Below are 18043 nucleotides of genomic sequence, written 5' to 3' on the forward strand. Positions count from 1 at the left end.
AGCAGGTTATGCCAGCAAGGTGTCCATCTGAATCACTGAGATTTTCTTTTCACAATGTCTTGGCATCTGCCAATATTCAGCAGAAAGAAGAGAAAAGCTTTGAAGAAGTCTGGCTTTAAGGTGAGATTCATCAACAGTGGAGTACTTTGTGCCTTGATTTAGGCATGCATCCCCTTTGAATGACATTTTGGACTCAAACCCCAAATTGCAAATTTTATGGTAGGGGAAGACCCACAAAACTTTTACAGAATTTCTGTGAGTATTTCTTCTTTGTGGGAGTTTGTTTATTCATTATCCTTCTTATGCTGGCCTGATAAAAATCATGTAAAGCTGATTGCTTTTGATGCAAAAGCAAAAAAAAAATCCCTTGGACAGAGAGAGTTCTCTTTAATGCCTTTTCTACTAACAGTTAAATAGAGTAACTAACTGGTGCTTCAGATTCAGGGCTCTTAATTTCCCAGGCTGCAGCACACCACGTCAAATTGTAGGAGGTTCACTGGTGGAAGGTAACTCAGTGTGACTGACCCAAGCAGCTCAGATGTGGCCATGCACCCCTCAAACACACCTCACCATCAGGCACATCAACCATTTCAGCCCAAAGCTTTCTTCCATCCCATGCAGCCCTGGTCTTGCCTTCTATTCAGCATTAGGAATTGAATTAGCAATTGCTGGAGGCTCAGGCTACAACTATGTTTATACTCACAAAAGGAACCAACCTCACTACACTGAGATTTCTCTTCTAGGATTTTTGGTTGCATCTCCTCTCTAATGCTCCCTATCAGCCTTTTAGGCTTTTCATATGTTGATGGTCACACAATTCATATCATACTAATGCCAGAAATAAACCTGAAGTGTAATAGTTACACTTTTTCCTCAAGAAAAGGAATCTTTTCCAGTTGGGAAATGGAGAAAATGGATTATTTATTAAAAAACAAACACCAAAAAAAAAGTAAATTTGGGATCTTGGTTTCCTAAAGTTTTGAAGTTGTTCTGAAATATTGCTCTGGCATAATCTCCAAACGCCATAAAACATTGAAGAACTAGAGACAGATTAAATTAAGGAGATTATGTTCTCAGAAATATACACTTTTCATTTCAGTGTGCCGGAACAAACTGAATGTGCAGACAGAGCACTCACTGAAGGATTTGTTCTGCTTTTGCTTATTTTCTTGTGCACTTCTTTGTTTTAAATTACTGAAGTTGTTGGCTCTTCACATTTTATTTTCCTAGAAAACCTAGAAAATAAATTATTCTAGAAAATGCATTTCCTTCAACTTTAGTTTTGGTACCTTAAGTAGCTCAACCCATTCAGTGTTTTCTTATTTCACAGTTAAATACAGTAAAGCCATGCACAGCAGTCCATAAAATACTGGGTTGCATTCTCAACACAGTGATGCATAAGTCACAGTTCCCAAAAGGACAGAATCAGTAATACAAGCAAGAGAAAAATAGTCCCTATTAAAACACAAACTGCACGTACCAGTAGTTTAGAGGAAACTGTGGAACAGGCTTCTGTCATCAGCATCACTGCATCTTCAGTCAGCCATGTCTTTTGTGGGCTAAGTGCTCACTGAATATTTAAAAGTTATGCTAAAACATTTAATAAATAATGCACTAAAGGTCTGATGATCTGTCAACGCCAACTACATCGGGAAATGTTAAGAAAAGGTAAGTGCTTTTACCACAGATTGAGCTCTCCACCAGTTTGTTATTTGCACTCCATGAATAATTTGTGATTCTAAAAGTAATATTAAAATCCTTTTCCCAGGGGTGTCTACACATATTGCACAGTTCTGCTATGTTCTACTATATGAAATATTTAAATAATTTGAATATTTTCTGTGAGACGGGAGAAGAGGCATTAGCAGTGGAGGAAAGTACAGAATGAGTAAAATATTTCATGGTTTTCTAAGACTGTGCAAAGTACAGCAAAGAGAACAATGCAACATTAATACTGATGTGGAAAGGTAACTTACCAAAAGGCCATTTCCTTATGCTCTCAGTGGATTTGTTGCTCTTTTTTTCTTTCTCAAATTTTTTCTGGTTTTATTCCTTTAAATTCTCCCTGTCTACAGATCTAATTCTTTCAGATAATGGGCTGCACTGCTCAAGATGGAAATGCATCAGTCAACAGAGAAGTTGCCACTGGTTTTAGAGAAGATGCCATGTTTCACCAACTGCACAAAGATTTACCAGAGTAATTATTTTCCAGCAGCACTGATTTTTGCTAAACAGACAGTACTAAGGAAGGTACTGACTAAGAAGAATTATTGGTTCTCCTGCTTGAAAACCAAATGGCATTTTGTATATTCTTTTTTTTAATTTCACTGTGAAAATTCCCACCATTTTTTAAAAAATTTTCCTTAAATACTTTGTCTCTAAAGACCTTATACAACCATGAGTCCTGGTGTGGTCAGCTGTAATTTAGCAATATTACAAGGTTTAGCAGTTTGGATTACTTAACACCAAAAGCTTCCTGTAGAGTGATAAAACGTTTTGGAGAGCTGATAACCCACAGATAACTTCTTCATCAGGCTTCCAAAGGGTGACTGTAAAACTTGCAGAATTACAAGATGTAACTGCAGATAATGTAGATACATTTTCACAGGTGCTAATCAGTCACAAAAGTCCGGTCTAGTCTACTGGAGGATTTCTGTCTTCCAGTGACCAGAATCTAACTTACTAACCAGTCTTTTGAAACATTGCCTCCCAGAAGTTCACCACATTGTAACAGGACACTTTCTCATCCTTCTGAATAAATTAATGTGGGAAATGGGAAAGACCGAGACGTTCACTAGCAACTCAGATAAAAGGCTTGGCTCAGAGAAATTTTTGCTTTTCCATTTAAACACTTATTTCCTTTCTGAAGCCCTTTGGCTCTGTGGGCAGTAAAATCCTCAGGGCAGAGGAGCAACACTCCTTTATTATATACATTTACAGCGCTTCACACAATAGGACCTTAATCTACTAATAAAGGACACTCAAATGGTAAATCTGTCACCTTTCTAAAAATACTTAGTTCATTAAAAGTAGTACAGGGAAAAATCATTACACACACGTCATACATGCTTGACTACTGACTTGAATTGTTGCTTGGGTCTATTCCTAACATTTTCATGAGGTGAGGGTTCTTCTATTTCTCCCTCCTATTCCCTCCCTTATGAAAACAGAGATAATATTCTGATTATGGACATGGTTTCCCTCCTAGGCCTGCATTTGGTGCTTAAGCACATGTTCTTTTGTGATGTTATTAATAAGATGTTGGGGGATACTTAGCAAAATCTTTTGTGTGTGTATGTGTGTGTGTGCGTGTGTGTGCATACACACAGCTACGCATTAAAAAGGTGTATCTGCAAAGTGGTATGTTCTGACAGCTGCGTTGTCAAGCTACTGAAGGAATGCCAAAGATGTAAGCTGTGATGAATGAATGAGCTGTAAAACATCTCCAGGAACTTTTAAAGAACACAGATGACATAATAAATTCAAAAATTGTGATGAGCTGAAATAAAAGGGAGAGCAAGTCTACGCAACGCAGCAGCAATCCCCAAGGATGAAGGCCTTTCTGAGAGGAACTTTTCACACAGTTTAGACAAGGAGCCCACCAGGAATGGCTTCTGTTCCCATGGGACTCTGCATTCAAGGCCAGGCCTTCTACCCTTCCCTTCTTCACAGTGAGCTTTCCCACTGAAGTTGTGTTGATCCAGTATTCATCTCTTACTCTGTGTAAGGTCATGCACTGAGTCTTGTTCTCCTCTTACATTTTCCAGCCTGAGTTTTCTTTCTTGCACAACACTGTTAATGACAGTGGTAATTGGAAAGAAGATACTCAAACTGAAAGAGTAGAGAATGAAGGAAAAGCAGGTGATTAACTTTTCCTAAAATTTACAAACATTTCCAGAGAAAAATCTGGGATCATAATACAGACAAGAATTCTAATCTACATATAGTTTCCAAATGGACGGCTGTAAAGACCCCTCAGGGAAAAGAGATGTTACGTGGCTAGCAGCTGCCACAGTGCCCCAGATGTGACAGGAGAGGCAGCAAGTGCTGACCACAGGTTCCCAATAAAGATTAGCTTTGCCACAATCCATGGTTCAGCCATTTTCCTTACTAGAAGAGAGGAATTGAACCAGGACATTTGCAGCCAAAATTGCAGCCAATGGTCTTTGATAAGGCAGCATGCTCAATACAGCAGAGAGAGCAAAGGCATTTTGGAGACAGTGACATTTAAGAGTAGCAGAGAGACAGTGGCAGCAACAGGAAATATAGGTAGACTATTAAAGGAATATTGTCAGATTAAGTATCATACTTTCTAAAAAATTGCTTTGCCTGTGTTATAAAGAGATTATTAAAATCAAAAGAGTTTAAAGAACCTAATTTACTCTCCTCAGTCTAAGGTGTTTACTTCCTGCATTGCTCCCAGCTTGCACTATTAAACTAGTTAAACCATTTCACTTTTAAAACTAGTTTCTTGTTGGTTTTATTGTGGACTCTAATTCTATCTTATTGCAAATTGCAATAAAGCCTCAAGGCTTCCCAGCAGGCCATGGGAGTCTAGTACAGAGCACAATACAGATGCAATAAAGAGCAACCTACAAGTACAGACAAAAACAAGCTTCTGCAGATGAAGTAAAGGGGCAAGAAAAAGATTGAGACTGCATGAAGACATTGGTGATAATTATATAAATATTATTATAAAACTATACATATTGTATTTGCCGAATATTGTGCTTACTGTGTGTTTATTAAAAATATTTGTTGTCTGTTCATCACATTTATTGTTAGTTATAATTGCAGTCCACTGTTCTCTTTTCTCAGCTGTCAGTCACAAGACTTTACCATCAAGTTATATTTGATCGTAGAATGTAGTAAATTCAAGAAGGCTCCAGGGGTAGACCCTTTATACTTGTTGCTTCTCCAGGATAAGTAACATGTTATAAAAATGTCTTACAACTTGCACTGAAGAGAGCTATTTCTTTTTGCTTCTCTATTCAAAGCACTTTATTTTTACAAGACTTAGAATTGGAGACATAGGTACAAAATCACTTCTCCAACACGGGATCTGATCCTCTCAAGTGGTACTTTCTTACTCAATACACAGAACTGGCATTCTCCTTTCCACCACTGAGATACAAATATGTACATCCTACTATATTCCTGAAAACCTTTATTGTTTCAAAATTGTTATAAGAGGACTCTGATTCAATTGACATGTGACATGCTCCTTTATTTCTGCTGCTGCACTGCACCTTCTATCATCACATCTGCTACCACATCTCCTTTCAAGACTTCAGGGAAGGGTTGGACCAGTTCTTTTTTTTGCATCCTAAAACTCTTTTCTGTTCTTTCAAATAAGAAAAACAGTTTGCCCATTATTTTAATTGAAAGGTTTTCTCTTACTTATGGACATGAAAACCTCAGTAGGACTTAGAGCCATTTTCCGTAACTAAGCTGTTCATAAATGATTGCTATGCTTCAGTAAGACATTAAAGTTTCCTGTCAGCTTTTGATGCCTACTTGTCATTCTTCAGTGCAGGAAGCATCTTTACTGGAATTTATATCAATTTATAGATCAAAATAATACAGGATAAAAACAACTAAAAATATTTATATGTTGCACATTACTGGCTCTTGATTGAAGCCAGACATAGCAGAGATAAAATTTTTTTACTGATCACTAACTTCTACCCCCAAGGCATATTCCATAATCATGTTTTTTTATAATATCAAGAATATTATTGAATCTGTTTATAAAGTTTAAAGCAGAGACATGAATGGCAGGTAAGATAAGGATGAATACTAGAGATGAATACTGAAAGTAAAAATCCTGACACAACTGAGGTTGCAAAAAAATAGCACTACTTTTACAGCAATATACTTAAAGCCACACAAGAATAATTTTAGTAACTATATGGGAAACATTAAAGATTTATGAAAAATATACCTGAACAAATTGGATTCCAACTTTGGCAGTGCTAACATTTCTTATGTGCATAATCTAGAGTAGCAACAAGTCTTCACAGGGCTCACCCGAACAAAATTAGTTAATTACCATCTCTGAGGTTATCATATTAATGTGTTTCACAGTTTTTCTCCTTTTAACATCAGTAGATAATGATTAAATCCAGAAAATATTAACCAGGTTCAAATCTTCTCTCCTTCATCTCCACACAGTCATGAATAAGTTAGGGAGCACAAGTCTAATTATTCTACTGCATGAGAGAGTAAGCCTAGAAACAATTTACTGAAAATAAGCTCCAGCCATAGCTTCAAAGACTAAAAAGCAGCTAAGTACCTTAACAGGTTGCCTATCTTTCTAAAGTACGCACTAATTTCTATCTCTCCAGATTGCAACCATCAGTATGAACCAAAGGAATTTCTCAAAGAAACAGAATGCTTCTGTTAATTCTCCATCTTCACAACTAGGTTAGCTTGAGAGGGAATAAAAAGTTGACTACTTTCCATTCAAAGGTTAGAAGACAGATGTTTCAGAAAACGTACTTTAGCTGAGTGCCTGTGGTAACACTCTCAAGGTACTGTGTCACATAAAGTGGTGCTGCTCCCTCAACATGACTGCAGCATGATTGAATGGAAGAGACAGAAGCACCTGGGGATATGGTTTAGTGGTGAACTTGGCAGTACTGGGCTAATGGTTGGACTTGATGATCTCAGAGGTCTTTTCCAGTCTTAATAATTCTATGGTTCTATGGGAGGCTTGGAAGAAATCAGTGTAATTAATACCATTTTCTGCTTGCCACCTGCCAAACATAAGATTTGACAGTGTTGCTATTGGGAGGATAGGTCTTAATATACTTTGGTGTATGTGGTAATAGCACAGAAAATATTAGACTTCTAAAAGACTAAAAGACTAGCTAAAACTACAATAAGAATAAACCTGATTATGCATGAACTCCTTCCAGTACTAGGAAACACCACAAAATGCTAGGTACCAATAAAATACTTATTTAGGAGAAAATATATTGGTGGCAATAGGAGAGTGAGTTTATCCACTTAAGTCAATAGTTATAGGTATGATTAGAGAAGGTTTGCTTGGCTAGGTCCACAACATCTGGCAAAAAGTAAAAGTAAACTGTAAATAAAAGTAAAAGTAAACTGTTGTTCTCACAAGTAGATGTTTAATAAACTATGTCATGTAGGTAGTTTCAGCCTATACACAAGATGAAAAATAGGTATTGTCTGCTACTAGTGTTTTAAATGCTTTGAAATTCACAGCATCTACTCTGACTGCAGGTGTAGTCAACAACCACCTATTATAACTTGCTAAAGTATTTGACTGGTAGCAAAAAGAAATCCTGAAAGAAGATACAGACCTGAAGTATCTCATGCTGAGGCCTCTTCATACTGAAGAGTTTTTAAGTGCTGTTTTTTCTACCCCAGCTTCACCTTCATGAGTTAGAAGAATACATAAACCTCAGTGACTGACTTTGCATGGCTTATTAACCTTGGCTAAAGTCCAAATTCACACCTAGCCACTCACTCACCCTCTGCCTCAGTGGGACAGGGAAGTAATAGGATGAGAAAATTTGGGCTTGGAGACAGGGAGATTGCTCAGCTATAATCTCATCTATTCTTAAACCAACTGCAGTATCCAGATCCAGTCCAGGCTGCTGTCCTAGTCTGCTACTCCCCTGATGTCCTGTCATCACCTGCTGATGTCAACACACAGTGTCTGCAATTCCCTTCAGCCTGGTGCCCTCTTGCTCCTCCTATCACAGTTATGGGGCAGACAGAGCCCCAGAGCAGAAGAGCAGGCCTAATGCTTCATTTCCACACGAAAGTGATTTCATTTTACTTTTCTGCACCATCTCCTGATAGGAGATCAGTACCCACAGATCTGCTCCCCATTGCTGTTTTCCCGGAGTCACCTCATTCCTAGAGCTCTGCCATTTGCTCTGAACTCTCCTGGTTCCCCCTCCTCACAGAGTTTCTCAGCACTATTTTTAAGCTCTTCAATTTAGCAGAAAAGCCCTCTGATGGAGGGGTTTAAGAGCATCACAAGACCCTTGACCATAAATGCTGACTATTCCACAAAAGTACCACTTCAATTCACACTCTTCCCTTTTACTTGCACAGACGAGTCACTATCCAGTAATGGCTTCAATCAGCTTCACAGCACACATCAATAAGGATTTAGGAGACACAGGTGTTTGAGCTCATCCTTGATCTTTTCTCTATCAGTACAAAGAGTGTTTGCATTGCTTTTTCCACGACCAACTTGTAAATATCACAGGTGATATGGGGAGGATGAAGAGATTATTAAAGTGTTGGAGAAGAAAAATAGGGGTGGAAAGAGGAAAGCAGACCTCCTAACATAATTTTAAATGTACATAAAGATACAAGACTGAATGCTGCTGGTCTTAATCCTAGAATCCAGACCACATAAACACAAACTAAGGCATCATGGCTGAATATCTGGCCATTAGCAGGCCACAGAATGCAAATGCATCAGAGGATTTAGTTCCAGTCTGTGGTTGCTGCTGCACTGATACATATGAGAAAAGGAAGAGAGGATTAGCTAATTGCTGACCTCAGTAGTCATTCAATTATAGAGTGGATTGAGAACTTATCAAAAGTTTCTTCCTTTGAAAATGCAGCTGTGTCAACCTAAAGTTGCTGGGGGCAAATTGACATCTCCAGCTTAAAAGAAAATTTAAGAGTAATTGTAACTTTAAAATATTTTTGTTTCATATTTTTAATAAACACTAAAATGCTCAGGGTTTACATTCAAATTGAAAGAGTTTCAGTTTATCAAATAAAATGTTTTCATTGTCTGATTTTTAAAATATTATTTTGTTCCATTTAACAAACAAGTTGTTTTCCACACAGGATGAACATTTTACTAAACAAAAATATTCTTTATTCAATAAAAAGGGGCAACCTTAAGGATTTGTCCTAATTATCATTTTGTTTCCCCTTTACTTTTCTAATTCTCAATGCTTTTGCTAGAGTAAAATGCAGACAAATCTTCACTGATTTGCTTTCCTCTGTCTGGATTGTTTTCAGAGCCTGTTTGCTGATTTCTAAGCTTCTGTGTTAGTTTTGCAGTGGAGGAAGGGAGAGCAGGACAAAATTTATAACAACATTCTCTTTGGGATGCTGTTCTCATAATAAACACAAATTGCTCCCATTTATCATCTTGTGATGTAATCATATAAAAGCCTTTCCAATCCTCATCCCTATAAGGTAACTGTTTTGCTGTATTGGATTATAATGACAAATGACAAAATCTTTTGCATGACTTCAACTGTTCAAGTCTGAAGGGATTGTTACTCTGTAATGCCACTGTGGATTTCTGATGGATGAACCCATGCTGAAAGCTGCAGGTGGAAGTGTACAGTACACCAATAACTTAGCTATGCAGTTCTGCCTCTTAGAGGGGGGAAAAAAGAGAAATAAACCAGCCCAACCAAACAAAAAAACCCAGCAGTGGTCTTTAAGACAACCCAAAAAAATTAAACACCACAGGGTGTAAATTGTGGATACATATTACATCCAAATGGGGTATAAATCCAGGGATTCTACTTTTTTTGAATGTTTTGTTCCATAAAGAAAACCAGTTGGATTTGTCAAGATATTTATGTTCATAGGGTGCAAATAACCATGGAGTTATCTGCAGGATTTATTTGCCTCATGTCTTTTGGAATTTGATAAATCCATTCCATTCAGGGCTGCAAAAAACATGCAGAGTTCCAGTAACAAGTGATGGAAGTAAAAGGTGCTCAGCAATGCAACATCATTGTCTACCACTTCTCAGGAACCAACACTGTTGTTATTTCAAGTAGAAGACACAGAAATATTTCCCAGTGTTCCAGGAGAAAACTTCACTATTTCACGTTTCCCCAGAGTATGCCAGCAATTTAAAATTTGTGATGTACTATTTGCAAATAGTTAAGTACATAATTAATACACACCTTGAACTTAGAGCATTTGCTCTGTTGAGCACAGAATTTGACACATGAGTGAACTGCCCTTTCAGGAAAATCAAGGACAGCCATTTCCATAAGATCCACGATCTGCACAAGTCCTCAACATGCACTCAATAGAAGCTGAAGTATGCTTTTTCTTTTGTCTTTCACAAGTTTTTTCTGGAGATTTTCATTGAGTACCATGGACTCTTACATCCTTACACATCAAGTGATAGAAGAGTTGAGTCAGCTTTCTAGTATCATTCTTTTCTTCATTTATGCTGCCTGTTCTGTATGATTAAATATTCAAATTACTTATAAACTGTACTGTTTTCTTTATTAAAATGAATAGCAATATATTTAATCTAAATCACACTGTAACACATACCTTCCATTGAAATAATTGAACTATATTGCAAAAAAATTATACATATCTACTATGCATTTCATTAAAGAATTTTGCAGGCTTAATCAGCCTTGAATACACCTGTGCTTCAGCTCTCCACAAGACTAAAATAAAACAGTAGCATACTACCCTAAATATAATATTGACCTAAAATCAGCCACCAGCTCTATTGAATTCAGTCAACATAATGGTGATGGTACTGTGATTTTTTTTTATATTATCTGGGGAGAGAAGTAGTTGACACAAAGAAAGTCAATCTCTTAACACCTGAGGAAGAAATGTTATGTTGTCTATGTTTACCCCCTGAGTAAACATAACAGCAAAACCCTTGCTTATGACTTAGATGCGTCTCTTTCTCTTAAAATGACAGCAATTTGTTTCTCCCACAGTTTAAAGGCTCTGCTTTGTGAGATGCCAAGCAGCAAAGTGATGGAAACTTGCAGGTCTTCCATGAAATCTCCTCTGCCCTGTACTATTTTGACAATTTTATTGGGTGTTTCTAATACCGTAGCAAGCAGCATATCAATGGCACTAACAGTTGAATAGACTAGGAAATGGGAACAGGAGTACCATAGCTCTTACCTGATGTTAATCTGCTACCAATGAGAAAGTTTCACCACCACATTCCCTGAGTCTTTCAGTTCATTAATTGATATTGGTAATACATTACTGCATAGTGAAAATTTCAGAAGAAAACCACAGGCACACAAACATGGGGCTCAAATCAATTCTGAGAAGTGCCACAGTGCATCCCCTGCCCCAGTTCAAATCATCTACCAGTCTTGACAGGTTGTGTCTAAATACTTCCTTAAATCCCCAAGTGGATATTTTACAGTTCACCTAAGCATTTTATTGTTGAGTTAAAATATACTTAATAAAATAAGTCTTATCGGTGCTCAAACTGGACCACCATTACCATTGTTGGAATTCAGTACCAGAAAAAGCTCCTTCTCTTAACAGAGACTTTTTTTATATACTTGAAGACTGCCACAAGCTCCATTGAAGTCTTCTCTGTAAATTAACTAAGTTTATTCAATTTTTCTGCTGAAGTCACATTTTCAACATGTCCTGTTTCTCTCTGCAGGCTCTCTCCTGCAGCTCCATGAAAACCCATGGGTCCACAATGGCAACTTGTAACAAACTGTCCCCAAATATTTGTCACATCACAAAAATGCGGAACACCAGAAAAAATCACTGCGGAAATAATATCTGGTTCAGCTACTCTTGCCCATAAGGGACAGATACAAAGCCCTGCATAGAAGAGCATGCGAAGCACTTCATCAACATTAATTTTTAACTTACTTTTATTAATTCACTTTGATGGAAATATTTAATTAGCTACTAGGAAGTAAAGGAGGGTTGGTATCCAAAAAATATATCTTTGGATGACTTTCCATTTCAGGGAGCTCACGTCCTGCCTACTCCAGCTGTTGGCACTGCCAGGTATTTGTCAGAGATTCCAGGCTATTCTCAGTATGGTACAGGACTCTCAGTGGGTACGAAAGGTTGGAATAAACAGAATCCACATAAACATAAACAGAATCTACAAGATCCTTTCAAGTTTCCAAAACTCCACAGTATCTGTGGTGACAATGTCATGATATTCTCTTGAAAAAATACACTTCTGTAAGAAATAAAATATGTGGTTTAGCTATTACTCAAGGTCCTTGTTTAATATTTGGAACACAAGACACTTGGAATTATTTTGCTATTTGAGCTATGAAGGTACACTAAGCTGTGGATAAATTACCCTATATTTTTGGCTGAAAGCCATTCTTTGTATAAGAAACTATGCCCAAACTAACATATTTTCTTAAAATCTACTTTTTCAATGACTGACTTTAAGGCTGTCACTTTTTCCAAATGATTCTCTGACCTTCTTTTAGAGTTTTTGTTTTATTATAAGCAGTTTTTATGGTCATTTTTATGATTATAATGTAGTCTTGTCATAACATTCAGGCATTTGTCATTGTCATAACATTGTCACTTTGTAGACTAAGTACCCAATATTGAAATTAACTGGAGGCTGACAAAATACATATTTTTACATATCTCTCTATGGCTTGTGCAAAGCATCACAGAATTCTCAGATTCTGCCTATCCTCTTTCCTGCTTGGGGAAGATGGAGAGATGGAGATTTTGCAGGATATCTCAGTTTTTGAGTCACAGCCACCCTGAGATTTGTATTGATGATCCTTGTAAGAGATCACTAGCCCTGTCTTGCTCTTTTCTTTCAGTGTCAGTTGCTCTTCAAACACCAACCAAATCTGGAGCAAAGCATGGTAAGGGTATCTTACAAAAAAAATCCACTTTTTAAAACCTGATACTGCTGCGTCTCCGAAACCTGGGAGACACAGGCAGCCAAATGCTCACTTCTGAACAGGTCAGGTGCTCTCATTCCTTACAGCTTTAATTTGTTTTGCCTTCTTAACTCTCTGGAGAAGGTCAAAATGAATGGTATTGACCCGAGGCACGCAAAATTTCAAAATCTCATTAACTTCATTGTTTCAACACTTGGAGATTTTCATTAATTACCCTTCTGTGCCTCTGGTGCCAGCAAGAAGTATCCTGTGGGTTGCTCACAGATTCAGGAGCTGACAGATCTTCAAAGATATCCTTATAAAGCTAATACACAGAATAATTGTGGCTCCCATACCACAATATATTCAATTTCATTGAAAACAGTTCCTGTGGCAGTTGATTTAGTTCATATTTTATAGCTTTATATTCATAATTCCTTATTAGCACTGATTTTTAGATACTCTTTTCAGCACCTTCGAAAGTCAGTTCCTGTTCCTCTAGAACATCATCTGCCCTTATGCTGATGGAACACATGAATATAACTTCTGAGGCTTATGTCTAACTGCATGTCAAAGGAATCAAAAAACAAGATGTTTCTTATGTGAAAAAATAGAACAGTGCAAAGTTATTATGTAGTCCAAAGCAAAAAAAAAAAGCTATTGGCTGAACTAATTAAGGAAGCTGGAAATAAGAAAATATCTTTCCTTGCTTCTCAGGAAGCTATTTGGTTTTGCTCAGGAATTCAAACAACCATGCCATTATCTCATGAAATCAACAGCTTGGCCTTTCATACCATTGCATGTAATGTGTTCACTCTTCCCTTGATGATGTGAAGCAGTTCCCAGGCAGAAGCACACATTACTTAAATTTTTCATTATTTGCCTGCAGGCTAAAAAAAGAGACTGATAAATTATACAATTTGAAAAAAATTATTCTGTTTTTGCTGTTTTTAAGGAACATGGATCTTGTTTTGACATTTTAAGTTCAATGTGTGTGAGATATCACATGGAGTTGGCTGACTCAGTATTTTGGAGCTGCTTTGAAAAAATGGTCCCAAGTAGAAGAAAACTACTTAAGAAGTAGGATTAGCATCAGAACTTTTAGGACTATTACAATCTTTCAGAAAAATCAGATTAAATAGATTATTTACAGGCTTTTGGGAAAAGTTGTTCTAAAATGGCATCCTAGTTCATACAAGGAAAGACAATTTTGAGATCTAGTTCTAAATTTTGTTTTTTATGGTTTAAAAAAATATAAACCTAAAAACAAGATATTTCTGACTGTTATAAACCTAAAAACAAGACATTTATGATTGGGAATAAAGAATAAGTAAACTTTAGTCTCTTTTTAAACATGGTGATCAATGGCAGAATCCAGATGAGAACAGTATGAAGCTGAGTCAGAGGAGGTTTAGGTTGGGTATTAGAAAAAAAGTTTTCCACTCAGAGGGACGTGGGGCACTGGAACATCTCCCCAAGGAAGTGGTCACAGCACCAGCCTGACAGGGCTCAAGAGGTGTTTGGACAATGCTCTCTGGTACATGGTGTGGGTCCTGGGCTTATCCTGTGGAGGGCCAGGAGCTGGATTTGATGATCCTTGTGAGTCCCTTCCAACTCATCTTATTCTGTGATTCTATAATAACTCAAGAAGTTCTGTATGCACTCTTTTTTCAAGTAACAGCATGATCTGGATTTCCTGTTCACCATAGAACAGATCTCTATCACCATCATTAAATAGTCTTACTAGTATTTTCATAGTAAGCAATATTTCCACATGATCTGTGTTGAGTTGAACCAAGTTTCCATAAAACCATCTATTTTTATCACTGCACTGTTAAAAAATATTGAAACCCATTCAAGTTAAGCTAGGAAAAAAATCTTTGCCATAGGTATTGAAAGCTGTGGTCTGAATTTCCTAGGATTTTATTAAATACTAGAAAGTAATGAGAAAAAGAACAAGAAAGTGAAAAGAGAAAAAATATAAATAATATCTAGTATGGAGACATGAATGAAAATAGAAATATTTTTTTCAGGAAAATTCAAACACCAAATTGAACTTGTGTGAAGTACCTCTGTGGATAAAAAGAGAGGTGAAGAGGAAAATCAGGTAACAGATTAATGAAAAATAGGTACAGAAAACAGAAACACCTTCAGCCAGACACAGACACACTTATGCCCTCCTTGCCCAAGAAAGGGCTAAGTCCTTGGGGTGGTTCCCATCATACTCCCACCATGTATGAGCAAACCTCAGCATTGGAAGGGAATCTTTGGAGCTCTCATTTGGTGCTATAACTACCTGGCAGACACCTAAAGGATTTTCACTTACAGCCCAGGAAATCAGCTGTCCTACATCCTCTGCAGTTATCTGTGCAGCCTGTGAACGTGTGACTGAAGTCAAGCAGGAAAGCCAATTCCTGAGCCTTGCCCAGAGAGACCTTGGTGTCATATCCTGTTCACAGACACCTCCTATACCTGTTCAGAGCTATCTATTGGAATTCACTTGTTCCCTAGCACCAAAAAGTGGAGGTGAACTCACTGCTTTTGCATTGCACTTCATTTCATACATTCCAAGGATGATGGTAAGAGAAAATGCTTTTTCCTGCTGCAAAAATTATCAGTATCTGGTACTCCAGTTACTGCCAAAGCCCATGTTTTCAATATCTGCCCAAATCATTGAGGAACTACTTGACACAGAAGTGCTACTGCTAAAATGAATGGTGTGGAAGAGATTAACTGGTCACCTCACCAAGTGGAGTGAGTGAAGCCTTGAAGGACTGGCCCTATCTGAGAGGCACTTTAGATGAGCCTGAAATAAGGTATTTCCATGTTCCTTTTACAGCACATCTTCAGCACCCTAGAGAAACCCTTCTTACAGCTGACTGTGTTCCAGCTGCAGGATGGGAGTTTTTATGTTTATTCACACCTAGTTACTAAGAAAGGTGGAGTCTAAATTAACCAAAACCCGCTTGCCTAATGTCTTTAGTCGGGTAGCAAAGGTTCTAGAGATTAAAGCTAATATGTCTGTATATTGGAATATTTTATTCCAGTTCTATAACATCACCTCATTGTGAAAGTCTTAGTGTCATTTAACGAGTACAATTTTTTCAAGCATCTTTTTTTTAAATATTCACTTACCCCATCTCCTGAAATACCAGCTACGGGATCTACTAGCTGTTCCTGAACATTCACAAATAAAGGAAGGTGTAAGAAAATCAAAACACAGACTTTGTTAGCTTTGTACAATCCATGAGTGATGTTGAGTTGTAAGTCAAAGCAGCACACCACAATACAACAGTGCAATACTCAGAGAAATCTATAAAGCAGAGCCAAAGAGATTATTTATGTTATTTCTTCACCCTAAGAATCAACTGTCTTTCCTGACAGATTTCCCTCCAGCCTTTTCTTAAAGACAATCTGATAGATTCCAGCATTCTCCTGGCAATCTATTTTGGCACTTCATTGCTTTGTTAAAAGAATATTTTGTTAAAAGAATATTTCTCATTCTGAAGTCAATTCCTCGACTTAGAGTTTCCTGTCTTTGAAAAACAACAGATGTATGTTGATCTGTTGATCTTCCTTCTTGTCTCTCTTTTGTTTCTTCCTTTTTTTTTTTTTTTTTCAGTTTTGAATTGGAAACATGTGGGAAGAAGTTAATATTAAAAAAAAGAAAGTCAATCTTACATGATTCTACAGTTTATTTATATACTTTTAAAATTTTTTTGTCATTCATACACTTCCTAAATTTAATAGCCATATAAGCCACATCTCTGCAGTGGAGGCTGTGCCACCACAGGATGTTATTACTTCATGTATCTGAGGGGTAGTGCATTAGTTTATATACACCATGTGACGTTTGCTCTACCACACCACCATGACTGATGTTCAGGTTGTGAACCTTTGTAACTAATAACCTCTTCTGCAGTGTTCCTGCATTGCTCTTACTCTCCATTCTGCACCTGTATATGGCTATCCTGACCTACATTTGCATTTCTCTTTGCTAAATTGCATTCTTCTTCTTTCTAAACAGTTGCTCTTAAAGAAAACAAAAAACCAAAAACCTCTACTCCTATTCTTCAGCAAGTTTGACATCCTTAGGAACTCCAGTTTAGTAAATTCTATGTTTAAGGACTTTTCCTCCACAGAAAAAGCCTTGCAGTCCTTTCAGACCTTAGTCTCGTATTCCAAAGAGTCCTCCTTCAAAAAAGTCTGGGAAGGAGGAAAAAAACCCCAAACTAATGAAGTTGCATGTGTGTAGCAGACAATATCCACATCATATGAAGTACAAAATTAAATATTCAGGCATGCTAGAGCAATACTTATTAATTCAGTCCTGGGAATTAAACTAAAAGAAGGTCTTCTAGACAAAGGCATATTTTGTTCCACACACAAACTATGTATAAAATCTTTCCTGGTATTTCTCAATCAAATGTTCCATCTCTAGAAGACAATAATAAAATGGTTATTTTCAAGCTGTGACTATGCTAATGTAGTATTTGGTTGAATGCATAAGGAAAATAAAACCTCCAATTATAAAAAAAAAATGGAATTTACTTTTTTAATTCTTATGATGATTTGTCTTATTTTGTAAATTTTGTAAAAGCAATCTCATCCAATTTAAGAGTAATGTATTTTGTTAGCTATCAAAAGGAGTGTGAGTACTGAGTATGACCTCACTTTCCAACAGGGGAGGTGGGGACATAAAAGCTGATTATAAGTGTTGAACAAAGCATGATCCACTTATGGCAAATTCTTCATAAAAATGCCTTTTTTTCCTTTCATTAAAATTTATTCAAAGAGCAGATGGGCATGGGTTTTTTTAACATTTAAAATGGTCTCTTAGGTGTTTAGAAGCAATGATACACAGAAGCTTGTCAACAAATGGCCTAAGGGGTAAAGAAGCTTGACAGTAATAGAGGACCAAATATTCTTTCAAATACTTTCAGAAACAAGAAAAACATTCTTTTAGACACACAGGACACATAAAAGCAAACTCTATATTAAATTTTTTATGATTTAAATGTGTGGCTTCCTTAACAGTGAGGAAAAGTGGATTCTTCTTGGGTTCTGCTTCTGGTTTTCTCTACAGATAACTTCTATTTGTGCTTTCCTTCCACAACTCCTTCTCAGATATTAGCAACATCAGCAGAAAGGAGAACTAGTAAACTGAAATATTTGCTTCTCAGGCTGCAAGTAGAGGAACCTTGCATTCAGTGCAGACCAAACACAGGTGCTCCTGTGTGTGAATGGACTACATTCCAGAATAAAGTCTCATAAATTGACTCCAGAGGTATCCTAACCATGGCTAGTTTATTTAAAGTGATTCATTATTTGTCTTTATTATAGTTTATCTCATCCAAAGGAATAAAATTTTTCTGGTCAACAGCAGAAGTGGGATTGGCTGTTTAAGTGGA

This window comes from Pseudopodoces humilis, chromosome 1, assembly GCF_049639895.1.
Source record: "Pseudopodoces humilis isolate 2021_Gansu_Grassland_sample_001 chromosome 1, ASM4963989v1, whole genome shotgun sequence".
NCBI lineage: Eukaryota > Metazoa > Chordata > Aves > Passeriformes > Paridae > Pseudopodoces > Pseudopodoces humilis.